The sequence below is a fragment of the Microtus pennsylvanicus genome, chromosome 12 (genome assembly GCF_037038515.1).
Source record: "Microtus pennsylvanicus isolate mMicPen1 chromosome 12, mMicPen1.hap1, whole genome shotgun sequence".
NCBI classification, from domain to species: domain Eukaryota; kingdom Metazoa; phylum Chordata; class Mammalia; order Rodentia; family Cricetidae; genus Microtus; species Microtus pennsylvanicus.
In genome coordinates, this window is record NC_134590.1 from 86,460,947 (window position 1) to 86,486,419 (window position 25,473).

Below are 25,473 nucleotides of genomic sequence, written 5' to 3' on the forward strand. Positions count from 1 at the left end.
CCATCATCTGGGAAAAGATTATTATTCTGGCCTTTAAATTGAGCAAACATAATTGTCCAAGAATCACTACTTTAACATTATCAGTTAATCTATTGCTTAGTATAAGAAACATTGACCATAGTCTGTACTCTGCTAAAACATCTCCTAGATTCCAACCTGCTCTTCTGTATTAAACAACCTACTGCTTTAAATTAAGAGGTTAATATCCTAACTGGCAAAATGGAAAGGTACAGCCATAAAAAGAACACCATTTTGCCCATAAATTGCTGTAGGAATAAGTTTTGTATTTAATATACATGCTTGCTAAGGCTGAATCATAATTAAATAGCATACTTACTGATTATTGTATAGCATACTCTACCTGCTTGAGTACCAGTTTAGCAGCTTCTCTAGGCTGTCTATTAGAAATTGGCTCATTGCTCCCTTTAAGAATTTTACTCAGTGGCTCAAGTTCTCTTATAAAAATATTATAATTAATGCTTTTGTCATTGTATGTCTAATTAAAGGTTTGTAAACTATCTTCCTTTTAATCTAAATTGTAAGTCTACCTAGCTGATAGCAAAATGGAAAACAAAAGAAAGCATATTCAAGAAATAGTGCTGGCATAACTGGGCAACAACATGTAAAAGAATGAAAACAGATACGTCTTCATCACTATGCCCAAAACTCAAGCTCAAATGGATAAAAGGCCTCAACATAAGACCAAAAATACTGAACCTCATAGGAGAGTAAGTTAGATGTACACCAGAATGCATTGGTGCATCTCAAATACAAGCCCCAGTGGCACAGACATTGAAAAACAATTAATAAATTAATAAATTCGAAACTGAGAGGACATAGTCAACAAGACCAAACATCAGTAGGCAGAATGGGAAAAGATCTTTACTAATCACTAATGTACTCTGAAACATACAAACTCAAGAAAGTAGTCATCAAAAGAACAAATAATACAATAAAAACATATGGTACAAACCTAAGCAGAGAACTTTCAACAGATGAATCTCACATGACTGAAAGACATTTTAAAGATGCTCAATATCCTTAGCCATCAGAAAAATGAAAATAAAAACAACTCTGAGATTCTATCTTATACCTGTAAGAATGACCAAGATAAAAACACTGATAACAACTTATGCTGAAGAGAATGTGGGGTAAAGAAAAACTCCTCCATAGCTGGTGGGAGTACAAACTGGCACAGCCACTTTGTATATCAGCTTGGCAATTTCTCAGAAAATTAGGTAACAATCTACATTAAGACTCAGCAATACCACTTTTGGGCCTATCAACCATACCATAAAGACATGTGTCAACTATGTTCATAGCAGAATTATTTTATCATAGCCAGAATCTGAAAACAACCTAAATGCTCCTCTTTCACACAAATTATAAATGAACTGAGATAGAAATCAGAGAAACATCACCATTTATACATAGCTACAAACACCATAAGACATCTTGGAGTAATTCTAACCAAACAAGTGGGAAAACCTGTATTATAAGAACCTTAAGTCTTTGAAAAAGAAATTAAGACATCAGAAAATGGAAAGATCTCCTATGCTCCCTGGTAGGTAGAACCAACATAACAACAATGGAAATTTTACCAAAAATAATCTACAGATTCAATGCAAGTGCCCTTAAAATTACAGCAAAATTCTTCACAGGCTTTGAAAGAACAATCCTCAACTTCATAAGGAAAACAAAAACTCAGGATAGCCTAAAAACAATCCTGTACAATAAAGAAACTTCTGAATGCATCACAATTTCTGATTTTAAACTTCACTACAGAGCCACAGTACTGAAAACAACTTGATATTGTCATAAAAACAGATATGAGGACCAAAGGAATTGATATCAATCCACACACCTACAAACAGCAAATTTTTTATAAAGAAGCAAAAAAAAATGTGAAATGTAAAAAGGAAAGCCTATCAAACCTGCTTATTTTTTATTTTAACTGTTCTTGAAGCTGCAGCTCCCTGAGGCTACCTTTTTTCAAACCTACCTGTCAGCTTGTAGCTGAAGCTCGGCCATGAGGCAGTGGGCAGGACATGCTCCCTCTCTATTCTCCTTGGCCCTGCCTTTCTAGGTACTAGGAACCAGATGGTGCGGATCTCTCATCGCCCCCTCTGCCTGGGCACAGGTCATGCTTTCAAAGTTTAAAAGTCCCATCAGAGGTCAGTGTTAGGGGTGACTGGTACATTTATAGGCTCTCTGGTGTTTGTAGTGTGGCTGCTCTAAGTTTGTAGTCTGCCATCTTTCCAACCTGTGGTACAATTTGCTTGTGGGTTCCTCACGTTCTCCTCCATACTTCTGGTTGCTTCTTCTGTGATTTTCAGCGTTCACCAATCAGCCTCATATTGCAGGGCACTAATATGTTGGGGACCAGTCCTGACATAAATCATTTCTCATACCAGAGTAGAGGTGTGGGAGTAAATGAAGCACAATTCACACAACTAAATTGGGAGGGAGTCTCAGGGTTCATTCAAATCCCGAAGATCATCCACATTTATTATCCAAATAGTTTTTATATCAAAATGTAAACTGAGGGTGGGGGAGGAAATCATTAGCATTCTGTTTCCTAGGTAGCTGGGGGAAGAGACTTAGGTCATGTCCATATCTAGGCTTGTTTTGTCACATCTATGCCCACGCTCATTTTGTCACATAGACTGAAAAACACCTCTTCCCCAGGTGACCTCCTAAATTATAATAGAAGGAGCAGAACGCTGTTGTAGGAAATTCTACAGCCAGTAGCTTTTAAGTTACTTGCCCACTTGGGCGTGGCCTCTTATACTATTTATGCTGATGAAAAGTGCACATCCGGCCTCTTTTCCAGCTGTGGGATTTGGTTGCTGTTCTCCGTTTCAACAGAGGGTATCGATTTGTGAGTCTACCCCTAAATAAATAACCGTCTATTATTCTCATTTCTGAGCTGGTGTGGGATTTCTTTTAAGTGTCCTTCTTCAGAACAACTTTAGCATATCCTGATCACTTGCTTAGGGTGGCATCTATCAAAAGGCTAGGCGACCACCTTCTGTGTGGCAGGCGCAAATTGTGTTTTGTAGTTTGCTCAGAATTCTGACTGCCATACAGTGTAGAAATATGGGCCTGTATAATTCAGCCTCTATACTCACCCCCTCCCACCAGGAACCATTAGGGCCCAGCAACATCTGGCACTAGGAACAGGGTCTTCTAGCATAGGCTTGAGCTTGACTGATCAGAGTTCTTTTTTGTTGTTGTGGCTGTAATTTTGGGGTTTTTCCCATAAGAGGTTCTAATCATCTCCCTATCCTCACTTGTGGTGCTGAACCATGCCCCCAAGACAGTGTATTTCGGGGGAAGGCCTCTCAATGTTGTATGAGCTTGGTCACTTAGGCAGGTAAGCATTGGGACTCCCATCCTCTCCTTATTTTGTGTTGACTGTCATGTTAGTCTGCCTGTCCAGCTAGGAAGACTCAATTTTTCTATTTCTGTTTGCCTGGCACCTCCACCAAGCATAAAACATGAAGGTATGACTTTTTTCCACCCCTATTGATAGTCATCTTCTCTTTGACTGTTGCCTACTTGTTATCTACCTCTCTAAAATGGTTAACCTTTCCTTTACTTTCACCCTACCATGTCTGATCTCTCCATGACATTCAATGACAGTTCAAGCCCCACAAAGCATGCTAAGGAGAGGACTGCAACAATTAAGACCACACATGCCACTTCCCTATCAGCTCCACTCACACTGTGAGAGGCTATGCCTTTGCCATGGTACTCTTGGAGTGAAGTGCCTCAATATTTTCTTGCCCCTGACTGTAGAAATTCCCTTCCACTGTGGTATGACCCGTGGCCACCAGAGCCCCCCATCTCAAGACTTAAAGGCCGGTGGAAGCCTTCCTGGTCAACCAGGGACAAAATGCCATTAACAAGCTTTAAAGTCCCATCTCTGTAGCTGAACTCTCGTATTCAGAAGTCAACTAAAGAGTAAGCCTGGATTCACCTCATTTTAAGCCAGTCCTCACTCAATGGGCTATGCAACTACAGACTTACTTTGATTGGCACAGTTTGTTCAAAGCTGTGCTGATGCTGGCCACCTTTTTTTTTAGCTGGAAATTGACTAACAATCATCAAACAGAAGCTCAAGCATGAACAAACCTCCAAAATAATGTTCCCGAGACCCTTGACATTCTCACTGAACAGGTAACTTTATTCATCCCATCCATCAGTCACAGATTGGCCATCAAGCCTACTACCAACAGATTTTAGACGTGACCTTCAATGCTCTTAAGGCATGCATCCCACAGGATTCTTCAGCTTGCTTCTGCAATCATTTTACACGGCTAGGGGAAGTTTTTACTGATTTACGCACACATGTCACTGAGGCAGTGGGGCAGAGAGTATACCTGAGCCCCACTAAGGAAAGGTTAATAAAACAATTGGTTTGGAAAGGGCTGAACGTCCCTCCCTGCAACGCAGTTGCAGTAGTCTGCAATTAGAATATTTACAAGTGGATACTGGCCACAAGAAATCTTGATCCAAGTCATGGTCTCATCACTTGCCTTCACCACTTTCCTGGATGCCCTCCTTGTGGACAGGCATCACACCAACATTACAGCCATGGGCCTCCAGGTAGATATATCTTGTTGAAGATGTGGCCAATCAGGCCATTTGTGGCATGACTGTCCCCCAGCAAAACTTAGGACCCAATGCCACAGATGCAGTAAAGGAATTCATTGAGCAAAGAATTGGAGATCACAGTCTGCCAAAGCACCTGCCCCTTTAAACTCCAGGCAGGGTGTTCCTCAGCCCTGCCAGTAAGAGGAGGCACTAGTAATGCAAAAGTCTATTGAATACTGCCCATTTTTTTACACTCCCCAATACTGACCATCTATCTTGATTAATAAGTTTTTAGAGGATTGATGGCCATGGATGTAGACATCTCCGTATTAACAGAAATGAAGATGCTCTGCTTCCTCCATTGTTAATTTAGATCTGGGCCTCCTATTAGTGGAGTAGAAGGCCAATAAGATTTGAAACTTACCTCCTGTCTGGTACATTGGAAAGACCTACATGGCAACAATGGAGCCATTCTACATTTCTACAGTACCAAGAAACTTCTGGGGGCAGAGACATCCTAGAGAATATGGGTGGTGTCCTAACTACTAATGGTAGAGTTTTCTTTGGTGAATTTCAGGTCCATGAAAAGACCAGTTTGGGAAATTGTGATCCTATGCACAAGTAGTACCCCCAATTCTAGGCCACCATCACTCAGAAATTCATCAATCAAGCCTCCTAGCCCCATTCCATTGATAAAATTCTCAAATCATGATGTCTGGGTAGCACAATAACATATGATTGAACCCAAGCTGACTATTCAAAAGGGATTAGTTGCAGGACAGCTAAAAGTGGGGCCCATAGAACCAATCACAAATAAATATAGTACCGCCATATTTGTTATACTAAAGAGATCAGGGCATTGCCACCTCCTGCAGCATCTTCACACAGTTAATGATTAAATGGAAAAAAATGAGGTTCACTCATCCAGGCTTCCTCCACCCTAGCACTTTTCCTCTATTTTATTATATTTTAGTTTTAGATGTTAAGAATTGTTTTTTTTTAATTCCCCTAATGCCAAAAAAATTGAGACTGTTTTGCCTCTTCAAAGTGGGAATGTAACATGCATAAATCAGCCATATCAATGAATGGTTTTACAATCTGCCAGGTATATGTGTCTCAGGCCTTGGTGAATATTTCCAAGGATGCCCTCTTAATTCATTACATGGATGATCTCTTTCGGGCAAAGCCAGATGCAGTCTATCTTCAAAGACTGCTGAAAAACTGTAGAAGATCTTACATCATTACATCTGATGGTGCTACCAGATAAGGTTCAAATGGTATCTCCCTCTTTCCTTTTTTTAGGCTTTTCCATTTATGCTAAGCAGTTCTGCCCACATTCCTTTAAATTGAAACGAAGGAATTGTACTTATTCTCAGAATTACAATTATGTGGCAAGATTAATTGGCTTAATTCCTTTTTGCCCATCCCCAGTCAAGAGATGAGACATCTCTTTTCATTTTTGGAGGGCCCTGCTTCCCATCCATCAAGGTTAGGATTTCTAAGGAGACTAGAGATCTACCAAAAACAATTGTGGTCATTCTCGCTACCTTTAGCCTACAATGCCACAACCCTCAGGGGCCCTTGTTGGCAATGATTCTCTGGACACCCAGGGATTTTAGGGAGCATCATGACAATTTGGGACCCTATAAAAGATACATCAAGCACATTATGAACTGTACAAAGTCACCTCTAAGTTTGATCAATGCTTCCAACTAAGCCTTACAGCACAAATGCTGGCATGGAGAACATAGGAATGGAAGCCAGACAAACTTGTCTTCTCCTTTTCTTTAAAATTACACAGTCCCTCTGGGTGTACTCTGTCTCACTCCAGGAAAATTGTTGTAGGATTCCCAGTACTATTGAAACAACTTACCAAAAAACAAGTTCTTAGCATGGCTCTCTTCACGTCACCATCAGTCTGCCTGTCTCCACAGAATTTGCATAGACTTCTTCCAAAACCACCAGTTTCCAAATGTAAATACTTGTCACAGCATGTGCCACTTCTACCCCTCTTGTCACCTTTGGACACTTCAGTGCATAAGGCTTAATACCCGGGACTTGTTGCCTAACACCTGGCGGATAGATGCTATATGCACTATGTCCCCTAAATGTATTCATGTGACAATAGATACCTGTCCCTCCTTCATTTATGCCCTTGCCCTTTCTGGGGAGAAAGCAATCAATGCTATCAAAGCCCCTTAAGCCAGCCATAGTAGTTATGGGGGTACCTTGGGCACTTAAGATGGATAATGTCCCTGCCTGTGCCTCTCAACAATTCAATAACTTTATGGGGACCTGAAAGATTTCCCATACCACTAGAATTCCCTACAATCCATGGGGACAAGCCATTGTGAAGAGGACTAAAAGAGATCTTAAGGAGCTGTTGTCAAGGACTATCTTACCAGAAGTTAGGAAAGATCCTCATTTGGCATTGACAGAAGTCCTTTACCATATGAGCTTTGTCACTTTTAAAGACAAGGGGCTCAACCCGAATTACAAGCACTGAGTGTTTCCATCAAGGAACACACCCCTGCCCCTAGTGAGATGGAGAGATCTTATATTGCCTCAAGAGCAGCCAACATCTCCCCTGCTAACTCATGGGTGAGTGTATGCTTCTGATTTTCCTCAGACTGCCACAATGATAATATGAGTTCCATTAAGAGATGTGTGCCCTTTCATGAATCAGCCTGCTTCTACCAAGGAGGGAATAACCCAGGTTGGGTAATGTATATACTCCCTTTTTTTTTTTGCTCTCATTGCTTCCCCAAATAAATTGATTTATTAAGGGCAGAGGTTATGTCCTTTGAATCTTCCATTTTTGAAAAATTTTGGCATAATATAAAGAGGTTATTTGATCCCTCCGGATACTCACTTATGCATTAATTGGCAGGCTGATATTGGAACAAAGCCTGAACAAATCACTCTGGCTCCCACTGAGCACCCATGCAATAAATAAAAAGGCTATGTAGGAAGTTAAAGTCCATCATGCTGAGGAAAAAGCCAACCTGGAGTGTGCCTGGTGTTGTCAGAGGTCCTGATCATGCCTAGCCAATGAGAACAGACCATGTAATGTCAAAAGATCAAACACCTGGGTGCTGGGAAGGTATATAATGTTCTCCCTGTTACTAAATAAATGAGTCTTCTCCTTTCCTTTCACCTGACTCCTGATGTCTATGTCATTGACACCATGCCTACTTACCCCTTCCCTGAGGAAGGCATCAGGACCCAGCAACATGAGAGCACAGTGGCATGCTGCTTTCCAAATGTCCCTTACAGCCATGCTCATTTCTCCACTACTGTAGGAATACAGTAGATACTGCTTTACTCAGAGCACTGCCACAAGACATTTACCTCAGAGTTTTTTCTTTAAATCTTATGTTTAAATCCTTAGTCAAGTTTGTATTTATTTGGGGGTCTTGTGTTAAAAAAGGATCCAGTTTTATTGTTAAACAGATACCTAGTTTCCCCAGCACCATAATCCTGAATAGACTTTTTTTTTCTGAATTGACTATTGTTGGCACCCTTACCAAAATGTTATGACTTGTGTAGATATGTTTATCTCAGGGCTCTATCCTGTTCCCATGCTCTATACTTATTATTTTCATCCTACTGAGTTTTATGTGAACTGTTATAGTTTTCTATTTCAGGGCCAAAGATGTATTGTTTCACAAGATTGGTGGGGTTATTCAGGTACTTTGTGCTTCCATATGGATTTTGGTGCTGTTGGTGCTGTTCTTTTAAATGCTACTGATAGTATGGTAGAAAATGAAGAGTCTGCAGATTATGTAGATATATGGATATTTAACAATATTAGTTTGTGTAATCCATGGACACGGAGTCACTTTCTGTTTATGCCTCTTAATTTTTCCACCAAGAGCGCTTTAGCTCTCTTAAAAGATAGATTTCTAATGGTAATTTTTTTCATTGAAATTTTTGTTGAACTAAATGTAGATTTAGTTCAGGGTAGGTGACTTTTCTTGAATAATCAAGGTCCTGAATTAAATATTCAGTGTGAATAAGGGCATTAAAATAATTTTTTAATATACTTATTCAGATTTTCTTTGCAAGAATTATTTTATTTTATCTTAAATAGCAGAAAGCTCAATATAGGTCTACAAAATAGGACCAATTAGTAAAGAGCTGTCTACTCTACAGACTGCAATATCAATACCCTAATAGAACTATTATAATATGCAACATTCGGAACATGATGATATAGCTGTCTAGCACACAGTATGCAACAATTATAGCCTGATGATAGAACTGTGTAACATAGAGCACACAACATCCATAGCCTGATAATTGAGCTGTCTAACATACAGTATGCAACATTCACAACCTGATGATAGAACTAACATACAGTATACCACATTCGCAGCCTGATAGAAATGTTACGCCAACAGAAAAGAGTAGCAAGTGTAAAAATGGGGTTTCTGTACATGTCCACATGACTAAGATGGCTCACTCCTTCCTGATATCTGTTATCATATCTGCAGTTGTTGATGACAAGCTCTACTCTCCTCTTTCCTCATTCTCTGTGGAAAAGCCTTGAATGGTGAGCCTGCTACTCAAAAGTGATCTGAGTGCCCAGTTGGTCTCTTTTTTTTTATCTTTTCTTTAATGTATCTTCATCCTACTGAACTATAAAAGTGGTTGCACAGTAAATTATATTACTACTACCCTTACTTTCTTATTAAGCACTAATCAACTATAAGTAGACCATATTTTTCTGATATGTTTCATCATTCTTCTTATTACTTTCCAGTTGCTGGTGAAGTGAGATCAGACTTATGTTTCAGACTCATTCTCCATATTTACAATGTAATTTAGGCAGCATCCTTTCTTTCTGTGTGGAAGGAAATGCCCACTTTCCTCTGCCTTTCTAATTTTTATTGAGTGCTCAGGTGTTAGCACTAATTGAGGTTGATGTTTATATTCTTGATTATGTGTACCGTTATTGATATGTTCTTGACTATTCTTTATGGATAGTAGATTGTGTAGTATAACTGATCATTCGTTGGGCCACCAGCTTCTGAATAATGACTTGGCAACTTTTTATTAATTTTGAAAAGTTGGTCTTAGCTTAGACTTGTTGCCAACACACTTTTATCACTCCAATTAACCCATTTATATTAAACTATATTCTAAGTTGGGCGGTGGTGGTGCACACCTTTAATCCCAGCACTCGGGAGGCAGAGGCAGGCGGATCTCTGGGAGTTCGAGGCCAGCCTGGTCTACAAGAGCTAGTTCCAGGGCAGGAACCAAAAAGCTACGGAGAAACCATGTCTTGAAAAAAAAAAACAAACAAACAAAAAAACCCACAAAAACTATATTCTGTCATGTGACTTGTTACCTCACTTCAGAACCTTAACCATGACTTCCTTCATGTCTCACTGATGAATGATCAAATTCTTCCCAGAGTTCTTATTTTTCTTCCTGGAAGTCCTGCCTATCCTCTCCTGCCTAGCTATTGATCATTCAGCTCTTTATTAAACAAATCAGAAGGTGAGGTAAAACAGGGATCTTTCACAGTGTGATGAAATATCCTGCAACACTGCAGTTTTATTTACTTTTCTGATTAATGTGTGAATAGAATGACATATGGCATAAACAGAGAATATGCAGGCTTGCTCACACTTAATGTTTGTGCAATTTCATGTTTTTCAGAGAGAAAACTGAAAAAGCATCCCCATCTGTCAGCTTCCATCATTGCTTTCAAAACAAGAAACTGCTTTATTTTGAACTGTTACAATGAAATTTGACAAAAAGAGATGTGATTTCTGTAAGCATTTATGGAAATTAATAAAAATATTAAACCACAGGGGAAATCTTAATAAGTTCTCAGAACCTGATGACAATGATTTTTTTCATGAAATTTCTAACATATCTCAGAATTAAATCCTACTGTGCACACTTGCCCATAAAATTGCAATTTTCATGTAAATCATGACAATTAATAGGATAACAATACTCTTCTAACACAGTTTAGGCAAATTATAGCTCTAACAAAATTTTAGTCAGTTAAAGAAAAGCTGGATAGCCTATTTATAATCATCACAAACATTTATAAAGTGAAATGTGTATGTGTGTGTGTGTTTGTTTGTGTATGTGTGTGTGTGGGGGGGGTGGTGAGTGGATGTTCCTCTCCTCTGGTACAAGAGAGAAGGCTCGATGACTAAAAATGCTTGCTGCTCTTGAGATTCCAGGTTCATTACCAGGATCCACATGACAGCTTACTATGTCTACAATGACAATTCTAGGGAATATTATGTCCTCTCCTTGCTATCCCATATAGCACACTTGCTCATAGTGCACATATATTCTTATAGGCAAAATTCTCATACACATAAAATAAAAATACATTTTTAAATAGAAATCGGGTGCTAATCACACTAAAGAAGCAAAAACAATTTCTAGGAAATTAATTTACATCATCAACAACAAAAACAACCCAAAACATTCTGACACATGTTGTCCACTATGTCCAAAGTGATATTATATTCATGAAATCTGAGCAACAATTAAAAAACACACAAGTCAGGTTTTATTTATTTGATACCAAGATAGTCTTTTAAAATACTGAAAAATGTCCGTTAGGGCTATATCATTGTTTCTCAACTTTCCTAATGCTGTGATCTTTTAATACAGTTACTCATGTTGTGGTGACCTCCAACCATGAAATTATTTTTTGTTGCTACCTCATAACTGTAATTTTGCTACTGTTATGAGTTGTAATGCAAGTACATTTAGAAACAGAGGTTTGCTAATGGGGGTCACAACTGCCAGTAAACCCACGGCACAGTTTTTACTAGTTTAATTTTGTACTTCAATTAAGAGAATTTTCATTTTTTCTTTTCTAATATTTTCTTTTATTTTACATGCCAGCCTGTTTCCCTCCCTCCCCTTGACCTCCTGTCTATACTCTACCCATTTCTCTTCCTCCATTCTGAAAGGGGCAGGCCTCATAAGAGAGTAAACAAAGCGTGACATTTCAAGTTGAGGCAAGACCAAGATCCTAACCCTTGTAAAGTTGGGTGACGCCCTCCAGCATCGGGAGTACGTTTTCAAAAGCCAGTTCAAGCACCAAGGACAGGTCCTGATTCCACTGTTTGGGGACCCACAATAAGACCAAGTTACACAACTCTTACCCAAATGCAGAGGGCCTAGTTCAGTCCTATGAAGGCTCTGTAGCTCTCAATCTGGAGCCTGTGAGCATCCCCTAGCTCGGTTAAACTGTCTGTGAGTGAGTATCCACTAGCTCAGGACAACTGTCCTTGTGGGTTACCCCATCATGATCTAGACTCCCAGTGGCTCAAGTCCTCTCTTCGAATGGACTCCTGAAACTTGACCCAGTACTTGGCTGTGAATCTCTGCATTGGTCTCCATCAGTTACTAGATGAAAGCTCTCTGATTATAGTTAGGGTAGTCATCAGTGTGATTACAGGTGAAAGACAGTTCAGGAACCCACTCCATTATTGCTAGGAGTATTATCTGGAGTCATCCTTGTGGATTCCTGGGAGTTTACCTGGCACCAGATTTCTCCCTAGCTCCCAAATGCGACCCCATCAAGACATTACTCTCCCCTTCCATCCTGCCCCAAGCTACCCAACCCTAATCCTCATGTTCCCATCTGACCACCTCTCCCCTCCTCTCTTCCCTAGGTTATCTAGGAGAACTTATCTATTTCCCCTTGCCTTGGGTTCTCCTTGATACCTAGCTTCTCTGAGGTTGTTTACTTTAGCCTGCTTTTCATGTACTTTATAGCTAATATCCATTTATGAGTTAGTACATACCTTGTGGTATGATTGAGTATTCTTTGGGTATATGTACAAGATTGATATAGCTAGGTCTTGAGGTAGATTGATTGCCAATTTTCTGAAAAACTGCCATGCTGATTTCCAAAGTGACTGTTCAAGTTTGTACAGCACATTGGCACATGAAACAATTTCCTGAATATAACACCAGCAGCATAGACACTGAGATCAACAATTAATAAATGGGACCTCCTGAAACTGAAGTTTCTGTAAGGCAAAGGACACTGTCAATAAAACAAAACAACAGCCTTCAAAATAGGAAAAGATCTTCACAAACTTCACTTCTTATCTCCAAAACCTTATCTTTGTATAAAGAATGACATTTTTATATAAAGAAGTCAAGACACTAGACATCAAAGTACCTAATGGGGTTCAGATTTAAAAAGACAATCCTCAAGAGAAGAATCTCAAATGGCCTAGATACACTTAAAGAATTTTTCAACATCATTAGCCATCAGAGAATGGCAGATCAAAATGACTCTGAGATATCATCGTATACCTTTAAAATAGCTAAGATCAAAATTGCTAATGAGAGTGTAGGTTGGAGAGAATGTGGATTAAGGGGAACATTTCTCCACTAATGGTGGGAGTGCGAGCTTGTAAGACCTTTTCATTTCTCCACTAGTATATGAAGATTGAATGATCAGAGTTTTTTTAATAACATATTTAATCAAATTTTGCCTACCCCAAAGTAAATGTATTTTTTAGATTATGGGATATTTTAACTTTCATATTCAGAAGTATAACTCAATTTATGAGGTGTTATGAGTTACAGCTGAATATTTTTCTTTTTTCTTTTCAGTTTTTCAAGACAGTGTTTCTCTGGGTAACAGTTCCGGCTGTCCTGGAACTCATGTTGTAGACCAGGCTGATTTTGAACTCATTGAGATCTGCCTGCTTCTGCCTCCCAAATGCTGGGATTATAGGCCTGTGCCACCATGATCCAACCTTTAAATTTTTCGTGATAATATCAGAGTTTTCAACATCCATTCTCCTGTCATGGCTGGACTTCAGAGATGTTTGTTGTATATAAGGCTAATTGAGTACATTTTTTTTATTCTAGGAGTTTACTTGTATATTTTAGTGTAAATACTTTCCCTTGTAATTGTTCATTCACTGTTTAATCTGTGACAGACTATATTTTCCAACTCTTCTTCATAGTGATCTTGGTTAGTTTAGGTTGTTAGAAACACTTTAAAGTAGTAGTTTTTTTGCATTCTGGCAAATGGCTTCAAATGGATCCCACTTAATATTTTCATGAATTGTTCTGTTGCTACTATTGTCAGGATGGAATAATTTAAGAATACAAGCCAAGTTTTAGCTCATTTTACAATATAAATCAGATCAACTTTCAGTCTTGATGTTTCCTGTGTATCTGTAGCTTCAGAAGTTGTTAAAAATCTTTGGTACCATTTTTCTCAATAGTTTTAGTCAATTAAAAATATAAAGATTTGTATCTAGATAAAATCTACTTAACTATAAAGATACCTATGTCAAAATGATGTGCCTAATGCAATGAAAATGTTTAATGACTAATGTTTTTTATTGATATAAATTGTACATATTCATATTTTAGTCAGTTGGTCTGTATTTGAGTCTACAGCTTTCACGTTGTCTTCTACTGGGCCTAGTGGGATAAGTCATCACACACCTTTATTGCTTACTTCAGAAAGTCAGGTTTAGCTTTGTCCAGGATGAGGTTGAGTTACTTGCTTCTAGAGAAGGGAAAGGTGTTTGGGAGCTGATCTGCCATTTGAAGTAACATTTGGATGGCTTTTGTTTATCATTCTTGAACTCTGTATTTGATAAAGTTAATATCACTATCTATTGTCTGCTCTGTTCAGCTACAAAAATATCCTCAATTGTTGGCTTCTTCCTTTGAAGTTCTTTTAGCTGATCTTTTATTCTGGAGAGTACAACATATCTGTTGTTATTATCTTCTTTCATTCTGTCAGGCTGTGTAGATATACATTCTTTTATGTTTAGTTGAGACATATGTGCACTGGTTTTCAGTGGTTTGGGAGAGGAAAGAAAAAGCAAAATGTATGCATGTGCCCTGTTTCCCAGTGCTCTTCCTCTTCTCTCCCTTCCTTGCGATCCAACAGCTCATAGATGGAGTAGGTGTTAGGATTGACTGACTCAGAAGCATTGGATCTGAGTCCAGATGGCAGCTGGATTGCAATGGCCTCTCTGACCAGCAGCTGGACAGCTACATATACTTTTAAGCATTGTATTTTATTCAAATAAAGCAAATCATTAAATGTGGATCTTGGTCTAAATTTTTCTAAAAGGTTTTTGTTGCCTTGGTGTAGTGATGCTTTGGTTGTGTTCTAACAAATTAAGTTTGCATGAAGATCAGAGTAAAGTGCTAAGCCACTAGTTAGCAATAGGGATTGGGCAGTGGTGGTACACACCTTTAATCCCAGCACTCAGGATGCATAGACAGATGCATCTCTTTGAGTTCAAAGCCACCCTGGACTACACTAGATTAATATAGTCTCAAAGAGAAACAGCCAGGCAGTGGTGGTTCACAGTTTTAATCCCAGTGCTTGTGAGTCACATGAATTTAATACCAGCACTAGGGAGTTGCAGACAGGAATGATATGGCTGGGCAGAGAGAAGAATATATGGTGAGAGGAGACAGATGCAGTTTGTAGATACAGTCTGATGATGCAGTCTGAGAATTCTTAAAATAGGATCACCCCTTCAGTCTAAGGATTTGGTAGAGGTTAACAGGTCTCTCTAGTGACTTGCTTCACTGCTCTAATCTTTCAGCTTTCACTCCCTAATACCTGACTCTGAGTTTTTATTATTAAGAACAGTTAGAGTTTTTGCTACCCTCAATTTCTCATCACAATGGGGAACAGTTGAGACTTCCTGCCCACAACAGGGCTTCTGGGAAGGAATTGGGAAGCCCTGACTGCTTGGAGACAAATTTCTTGAGAATGTCTTTAAAGATGAATTACAAATTAATACTGCTTTGATTTCTTTCCAAAGTTCCTTTTTCTTGTGCTATTTTTAACAAGAAAGTTTCTTGGGAAATAAACCTCTACATCATTAGAAAAATTCTGTCCAGTCTGTGGATAAAAATGCCTAGACTTTAAAAAAAATGCCATACTCTTTATAGGCTGAGAAGAACTAAGGACAGATATCTGTAGCCTCAGTGCCTTGTGCATGTTTGCACATGTCTCCATTAACAGCAGTATTTTCCTGTCTTTCTTTTGTTTACCACTCTAGAGGTGGTGGGAATTAGGAGAAGGGAGTCAACAAATGAGGCAGATTATAGCCTCACGCAATAGCTAACTTTATTCAGAGCGTCAGACAATTTATAATCTGAGGGTTCAGAAGAGTCACATGAATGAAGTGTAAAATCACAAGAACAAGCTGCACATGGCAAAAACATGCTTTTCCAGGCAGGTATGAAAACATACAACAACAGACAGTTCCAATAAGTAATCTGAAGTAAACTCACTCCTACCTGGTGCACCTGGAGGGGCATGAAAGCATATTCTGAAATCAATCTTTTTGAAGAAACTGAGGCCATAAGACTTCTGGCTTATTTCTTTGGAGTTTTCTTTTTTTCCCCATATTTTTAAATTTTTGATTGCTTTATAAATAATAAATAAATCCAAAGTTTCCACTTCCTCCCCTTCTCCCATTTCCCTCTTGTTCCCCCACTCACCCTTCCCCCCTCCAATTCTAAAAGAGGGCAGGGTACACTACTATATGGAAAGTTCAAGGCCCTCCCCCTTCCATCAAGGTTTAGGAAGGTATGCATTCAAATAGACTAGGATCCCAAAAAGCCAGCACATGCAGTAGAGAAAATTCCCAGTGCCATTATCGTTGGCTTCTCAGTCTGCCTCAATTGTGAGCCACATTCAGAGGGTCAAGTTTGATCATATGGTCATTCAGTTCAGTCCAGCTAGAGTTGGTGAGTGGACCAACACCTCGTGGTCCTGACTTCTTTGCTCATATTCTCCCTCCTTCTGCTCTTCAACTGACCTTGGGAGCTCAATCCAGTGCTCCAATGTGGGTCTCTGTCTCTATCTCCATCTGTCGCCAGATGAAGGTTCTATGATGATATTCAAGATAGTCATTAGTCTGACTACGGGACAAGGCTAGTTCAGGTACCCTCTCCTCCACAGCCCATAGTCCTAGCTGGGGACATCCCTGTGGACACCTGGGAACCCCTCTAGAATCAAGCCTCTTGCCAACCCCATAATACCTCCCTTAATAAAGAAGTCTTCTTCCCTGCTCCCATATCTGTCCTTCCTCCATCTCAACCATCTCACTCTCCCAAGCTCTCCCCAACCATCCCCTTCTCCCTTCTCTTTCCCCCTCTCCCTTCTCCCCACCCCACCCCCATGCTTCCAACGTTTGCCTTGTGATCTTCTGCTTTCAATTTCCAGGAGGATCTATATATATTTTTCTTTGGGTTCACCTTATTACTTAGCTTCTCTAGGATTGCAAACTATAGGCACAACATCTTTTGTTTATGGTTAGAATCCACTAATGAGTGAGTACATACCATATTCATATTTTTGGGTCTGGGTTATCTCACTCAGGATAGTGTTTTTTATTTTCATCCTATTGCATGTAAAAGTCAAGATGTCATTGTTTTATACCACTGAGTAGTATTCTAATGTGTAGATGTGCCACACTTTCTTTATCCATTCTTCTATTGAAGGCCATCTAGGTTGTTTCCAGGTTCTGGCTATTACAAATAATGCTGCTATGAACATAGTTCACTGCTCCACTTCTAGGCATACACATTGCCATCAAGCAAGCTGCAGCACTATGCTCACAAACCCAATTCAAATGCTCTCTACCTGGACCTCCTGCCTGAAAGAGTCCGAGCTGGCAGCAGTAGCTTAGAAAACCAGCATTTTAAAACTGCCACTTGTTTCCTGCTGTGGCTGCTGAGTCAGGAAAATTTCTCCTAAAGGAGCTGCAGCACACTGCCAGCAAACAGCAAAAAGCTGTGTTAAACTCTTTATTTTTGTGTCTAGAATTCCTTTTCAGTCTCTCTCAGGCTTTAGGTGGATTATAGCTGACCTTGTTGGAGTGTCAATTTTTGTAGAGAGAGGGGCTACTTGTTTGTCCAGGTTGCCTGGTTACTTTAGTCCCAAAATAATCACATAGAAACTGTATTAATTAAAACACTGCTTGGCCGATTATCTCTAACTTCTTATTGGCTAACTGTTACATCTCAGTTTAACCCATTTCTATTAATCTGCATATCACCACGTGGCAGTGGCTTGCCGGGAAAGATTTGGTACTTCTGTCTCTGGTGGCTGCATGGTGTCTCTCTCCTTCTTTGCTTTTCTTCCTCCCAGCATTCAGTTCTGTCTTCCCCACCTACCTAAGTTCTATCCTATCAACTAGACCAAAGCAATTTCTTTATTCATTATCCAATGCAAGCAACACACAGAGGGGATTCCACATCATACTGTGATAATCACACTTGATTTTTTGTTGATATCATACAAACATGGTTGTAATTAAATAAAATGATATCATACTGTATATCTTCTCCACAACTTACTATTTATGTCAGTAATAACCCTCATCGCTTAAAAGTTTTTATTTTATCATTCACATTCAAAATGTTTAATTGATTTACAATTGCCTTTTTATATTGATGTTTTTATAATATCATGTAAGGTCTGATGTCCTTTTAAGTATTCCTCAAAAGTTTTTTGCTTATGATTTTAAAATGATTAATTACCCCAACACATCCAACTTAATTTGAGAAACTTGGAGACAATAGTCTGCTTCCTTAAAAAAAAAAAACAGCTGTCAGCAATTACAGTGTATTTCATCCATTTCCAAAGATTTGCTTTTATTGTTTTCTTCCAGACATGCTGTAATCCTGGTATGCATTAAAATAATGTTCCTTTTGTGTTATGGGCAGCACAAAGGAGGGCTTTGTGTGCAAATATCATGAAGATAGACTATAGCTCTGTCATTTAGTCACCTTGTGATTTTCAGGTAAAGAGTTCTTACACTATGTAAGTTGTCATAGTGATATTCTCCAAATCAGAACACACTAGGGGTGAGGTTCTTAAGACTCTGAAAGATGAAAAAATTTGAAGTCTTGTGAGGCCTCTTCTGAGGTCATAGACCTAAGAACATATTTTTCAGAATAGCTACCTGTAGCTCTTCAGGGAGTCACAAGAACACAGTTTCCACAGCATCTATAAGTTTTGGGCATTCTGATGTGAGGTTGTCTTTGAGTCACCTATGTTCCAGTAACTAACCCTCCACCCACACTACTGTAAATAACCCCTGCCAAACATACAGCTTGAACATTTAGACTTGGGTAGAATCATTGCTTTGGTTTGCTGTTGGTGTCCTGCATAAAATAGATATTTGTTCATGTCTCCCAATAAAAAGTCATGTGACAACCATATTTCTTAAAACCCAAAGCACAGTGCTTTCTAAGATTAACAGCTGTATGTTTAATAAAGAGATATAGTTACACACATGTATAAGCCATGTCTGTGCATGTTTCTATGTGCATATGTATGAGCTTCTAATATAGTAAATAGCACTAAAAACTTTATGTATGAATAATTCTAATGTAGGAAAATGAGTTTCATAATTAAAATTCGTCATTCATATATTCAATACCATTCATTTATTTGTATGGCCTGCTAAAACTATATTAGTATTTGAATAAAATGGGTAACCCAGTACTAATAAACTTTTAAAGAACAATTTTCTATTCTGCTTTATGCACTAAACAACTTAAAAAATGAAGACCTCTGGGATTATTTTTAATGAATGAAACAAATGAACAATGACATAGCTCTTAGAAAAGGAAGGCTCCTGCAGATATCCCTGCAGTCTCCAAGAGACTCAGGTTCTCATTTGCATCGTGGATAGAGATTGAAAATTACAAACAGAGCACTGCTAATGAAGGTGATCACCAAGTATAGCTCTATGATGTGTGGACTAAGCATTCAAAATGACACATAAATAAAATTTCCACATGGGCCCAATAATGAGAGCTCTTTGATGTTATAATTTAAGTGATTTATTATAAAAATATAGCAATTTCATCTATAGTTTTTCACCTAAATTTGTAAATATTAGTCAGGAACCTACAAATTTGTGAATCTTCACTAAAATATAAAAGCAATTTCCAGAAGTTCCCAAGAGGACATTTAGATCTTAACATGAATGTGATTTTCTTCTTACTCTAGAAAGTTCAACTTGATATACTATATTAATTTAGACATTTGCAGTTATATAAAATCTACATATTTGTTCCTGGAGAATTCTAATAATTTTCAGTGTGAATTCTGCAATTTATAATTAATATTAACTATTAGAACATAATTAGGGTTTTTATGGTTGTTTTACTCAAATATTTCACATTACACTAGTTTTACAGATAATCATGCCAACAGTTCTCATTCCTTCATTCATTTGTTCATTCATTCATTCATTTATGCTATATTTCTGGGAAGGTGCGTGAGCTTATCTTTGCACATGTGTGAACCAATAATAGCTTTTAAGAATGAGTCCACTCTTTCCATTGTAGGTTTTGAGGATTGAGCTAAGATTTTTCAGGCTTGATTGTGAGCGCTATTACCTCCTGAGCCATTGAACAGACTTTGATTCTCATTTTAAAACAACTACTGTTTGAGAATTTCATGTATGTTGTTTCAATCATATCCATGCTACTCCACCTCTTTTGTTTCCCCTTGGTTCCCTTTTCACCCCTCCCAACTTCACATCCTTTATTTTTCTTTCTTATTATTTTTTAGAACTCGTGGAGTCCAGTTAGTGCTGTGCATGCACATAAGTATGGAGCCATCCTCTGGAGCATCATCAGCCTGCCAGGGCCCACACCACTCCCCAGCAGCCATCCGTGGATAGTGCCTCTATTAGAGGGGCTCATGCACCTCTGCCCATGTCTGTTGGAATATCGACTGGACTGAACTTGTGCAGGCAGCCATGGCAATGTGAGTCATGAGGACAATAGTCCTGTGGTTTTCTGATGTTTTCATTTGTGTGCAATCTTCAGCAATTGGGTCTTCCCAACAGATTTGGGTGGGCAATCAAGACCAGTGGCAATAATATTTATTTGATGCGTCTCTAGTTGTGACTCTGACCACCTGTTTGAGAGGAGATATACTAAACCTAGTATAAGTTTCTTTTTTTTTAATTGACATCCACAATATACTTGTGTCATGGAGTAACTGGGTAGATATATGTGTGATATTCACATTAGTCACCTGTGTTCCATTTTAATCCTTACAAGCTAATACATGGATAAGATTTTTTTGATTGTTGAGTCTTCAAAACAATATGCAACTAATCAAACAAGTAAAAAGTACAATCTCATCAGTATCTGGTAATCATGATGGACAAATTGTAAAATATTGGATTGACTAAGAGTACATTTGGCTCCTGTCAAGTTTTTGGCATCCTGGGCATGTCTCTGCTTAATGGAATTATCCCTGATGTAGAACACAATTTTTTTTCAAAATGGTTTTAATGTTATAATGACTTCTAATAGGAAATAATGTGTTTTTAATCATCTAATCTGTTTAAATGATCTCATTGACCAAGCTTCTAGTGACATTGAGCTTAATGCAGCAAATTCAAAGGAATGGTAATCTCTCTACCACAGGAGTGGCAATGACATCTGTAACCTTTCTGAAATTCCTGGACCGTAAGTCTCCCGAGCTCCCGGAGTGCCACAGACAATGTAAGCTAATGATTCACCATGAAAAGGTCACTGAAAATGGAAAAGCATAGTCCCTGTGCATGGCCTCATGTGAAAGTTATAAACTCTGTGACATTCTCTTTAGGAAAGTAAGTAAGGAAACAAAGAAACATGAGGTCAAATCTGTGAAAGGCACATTTTCAAAACAGGCTTTTGCAATTACTTTCTTCTTTCATATAGTGGCACAGCAAGAGAAAAAGAGCTGCACAGAAAACCTGTCTCCCTGGATCATCTAGGACTGGTACCTGAACAAAGAATCATCAAATTACAGGTTTTGCTTAGGTTTGTAGCCATGTGAGTTGTTATCTCCACTCTTTTATCTTTTATTAATTCAAAACAACACTATAGACATTCTTTCGAAGCACATGGGGAAAGTACTGGTGCAATTTTTCTGCTTTGCATGTGAAGTAATGAAGTCAGGTAAGAGAGCCTTCCCTTTACAAAGCCACATTGATTCTTGGCACTACAAGAACATGAAGATGGTCTGGCAGTGGTGGTACAAATCTTTAATCCCAGAGCTTGGGAGGCACAAGCAAGTGGATCTCTGTGAGTTCGAGGCCAACTTGGTCTACAAATTGAGTTCCAGAACAGCAAGGACTGTTATACAGTGAAAGCCTCAGAAAGAAGAACATGAAGATAAATTATGCGATCTGACTGAGAAGCCAAAACACTGGCACTGGGTTTTGATCCTACTGCATGTACTTGCTTTGTGGGAGCCTAGTCTGTTTGGATGCTCACCGCCCTAGACCTGGATGGAGTGGGGAAGACCTTGGATTTCACATAGGGCAGGGAACCCTGACTGCTCTTTGGACTGGAGAGGGATTAGGAGGGGGATGGAAGAGGAGGAGGAAAATGGGAGGTGGGGAGGAGGTGGAAATTTTTAATAATAATAATAATAGTAATAATAATAATAAAGTTAAAATATTTTCTGAGCTCAATTCTACTAGTAGTTTGACTATGTGACTTTTTTCATCCAAAGAGAAAAGTTATTCCTTATTATAAATATACCACCACTCAATTTTAAAACTTCAACATTTTTGAAAGATGATGCAGAGGAATATGAAATATCAAACCGCAGGAAATGTGGTTTAAGACCAGTATTTAATACCATATTTATACATGCTAAGAGCAAGAATTCTTGGTTAAACTAAAATAGGTGATATTGAGAGCTCATTTAAAGTGTAATATTTTAAGATTCATGTCACCTCTTGGTTTCTGTTGAATGAGGTCGTGGGTGGGTATGACCTTGTGGTTCCTTTCTAATACTATCCCTCTGGCAAACCATATTTCATCATTCTTGAGAAACCAAGTATCTCAAACAATAAAGATTTCTACTGTATCCTGGGAAGCAGTATTATTATTTTATATTTTTCAAAGGTTACATATTAGCTTCATAAAAAATAAACCCAGATTTTATATAATTCTGTTAAGTTGCATGGAAAGAAACTATAAGTCACATAGGCAAAAAATGACATTTATTTCAGCAAGAATTATATCATTTACAAATTAATTAAAATGTCTATGTAAATCTTCAAAAATATTTTATTAAGTTATTGGCAAGTCATTGAAAAGTAGAGTATGTAAATTAATTATTTTATTGTTTCTATGAAATCCTATATTATTCATAGAGTTATTTATATGTTTAATTTTTCACCATATTTAACCTCCTGAAACTAATTTTCTTTTTGAAATCAAGAAAATGTTTATATAGGTTAGTCTCTCTGAGGCATTATCCTTTTTAGGGAATTTGGGCCATTGAAAAAAATTCCAATTTACCTCAATTTGTATGTGTATATTTATTATATACATACAAACTGAGGTTCTATAGGCTAACATTTTATATTATAACTGAGCAGTATAGAAACAGTGAGTTGAAGAAACATGAATATTTTAAAACCTTTATTATAATATATCATAAATTTCAGGGAAAGCTATAAAGGGAAAAATAAAAAAAATCTTCAGTTTGACTCAGCAGCAAACCAAATTGTGATGTTCTGCACAGGTAATCCACTCAGATCTCAGAGGCACAATGAAATCTCGCTCATACAAATAGTCAAGCAGACCAGAGAACCATATTTCTATACATAAACAGTAACAATTCCTCAGGAACAGAGCTACAGAGCTTAGTAACATCATTTTTCTGTATCCATAATTCACTTGGTAATTACATAGTGACCTGTTTGATTATTTTGATTATTACCCAAATGAAGAATAACTTTCTTAAATTTGTCAGAGGAGACATGTATCAAATTTGAATCCCATTGCTGAGGTTTCCCTGTTCAGTGAAATTGAGACCTGGGAATGCTATGTTCCTGTTTTTTTTTTACAAAGATATTTCTGAGTCGTAATGCTGACTGGAGGAAGGTTAACACACACACACACACATACACACACACACACACACACACACACACACACATATATATATATATATATAGAGAGAGAGAGCTTTTGAAGTGACAGAGAAAGAATATATCACACATTTTAATATTTCTAAATTAAATGCATTCATAAATGAGATAAGGGTGGAGCCTCAACTCTCCCTGGAAAAACTAAGGTTCATTTCCACTCTTTAATTTGTACTTCTTGCTGCAGGAGGAAAATTACTGTGGACGCTATTACTAGGCTCCACTGACTTGCACATTCCTGACCTTAGTATAAAGCAGACTGGATTTACATCTGGAAGAATGCACTTCATGTAATCCAGTTTGATAATTTGTGTTCTCTGCCTTTGGACACTTCATTAATCATTTATTTTTATCACTATACATTTCCTCCCTTGTTTTATGGAGACACTAGTGTCTCCATGAGTCTGACAGACTTATAATCTGTATCTCTCACCTTGTAAGGAGGCAAAGTCCAACTACTAACCACCTGGTATAAAAGAAATCTTCCTATAGTCAAGGGGAGCATAATTAACAAATATTGTAAAACAGATGAGGCAATGATTGCAACTCTACTAGTAACATAAAAGGCTTTGTGATTACAAATCCCCACCTTACTAACACACTATGAGGGTATTTTTTCTTTATGGTTCAAATGTAACTGAGAATTTTTTGAAAGAATTTTGTGGTTCTTTTCTCATTTTTAAAAACAATATTAGAACTAGACTAAGAATGAAACATTCTGGTAAAATTCAAAGAAAAAGCCAGAGTTCTGTGTGTGGATCATTAAATTTACTACCAATAAAATATAATGGAACATTAAATAGGGATATTGATTTTTCAGTGATAATTATTATAAATTTATTATTACATTTCTGGGAGACAAAATAATGTACAATTAGTGCAGAGACTAGTATCTGGTAAGTGTTAAGAATAAGCATTTGTGAGTGTTCAACTGTAGATGGGCACCCCTCCATGGTCTGGATTAGAGTTTGAAACCATGTAATTACAATGAAGTTGGAAAGCATCAATGAAAATATTCTGTTGGCATCAATTGACTATGCAAAATTGTCAAAAAGGAGAGGTTGGTATATTTTTCCAGCTATAAAGTGTTTGTTTCACTCTTTTAAGTCTGTGAACATTATAATAATGGACAATAAAAAATGAAAAGAGAACAGAGATGTTCTGAATAGTATTTGGGGAAAATATAGACTAGGTGATTAGCACATTGAAGAAAAACAGAGATTAACACAGGTTGTTGTGTTCAGACATGCGGTTATTCCAGAGTCAAATAAACACCAGAATCTCTGAAAGGCAAAGGTGGGTAAGGAGCCTCAACAAATAAAAACTTGTTTGGAGAATTTTAAACAGCAGACTATAGTGGTATTTTATTTGAAGTCTCTAAAAGAAGGATGGGTCCCAACAATGATGATTCCTCCAGAACTATGATAACAGAAATAAGCTGAAGAACACCATCTAATGATAGACTTTGGGCTACGAACGTCTCAGAACAACTTTGAGTTGGCTATATAAGATGATCCAGTGTAAAAGTTTACTCTAGCCAATATATGAGACAATCCCTGCACTTTCCCATTATACAAAGACTGGAAAATAATTGTACAGCTAGCTACCTGTCCCAAAATGTGACAATTAACCTGAAGTTTTTCCTTCTGGGATCACCTAAAGATATCACTACTCCAAGACAGCAGGAAGTAAATTTAAAAACATGATGCCCACATTCCCAAGAGGTAGGGTGAGCAGATTTTGATCTTTCAATGGGATATATATATATATATATATATATATATATATATATATATGTCATTGTTTTGGGAGTTTGGTTACAAGTTGTTATTGGTTATAGACAGAAGGAAAACTAAACAAAGGATATTAGATTCAAGGTTCTTGTTTTGAAAAGAAAAAAAGGAGATATAAA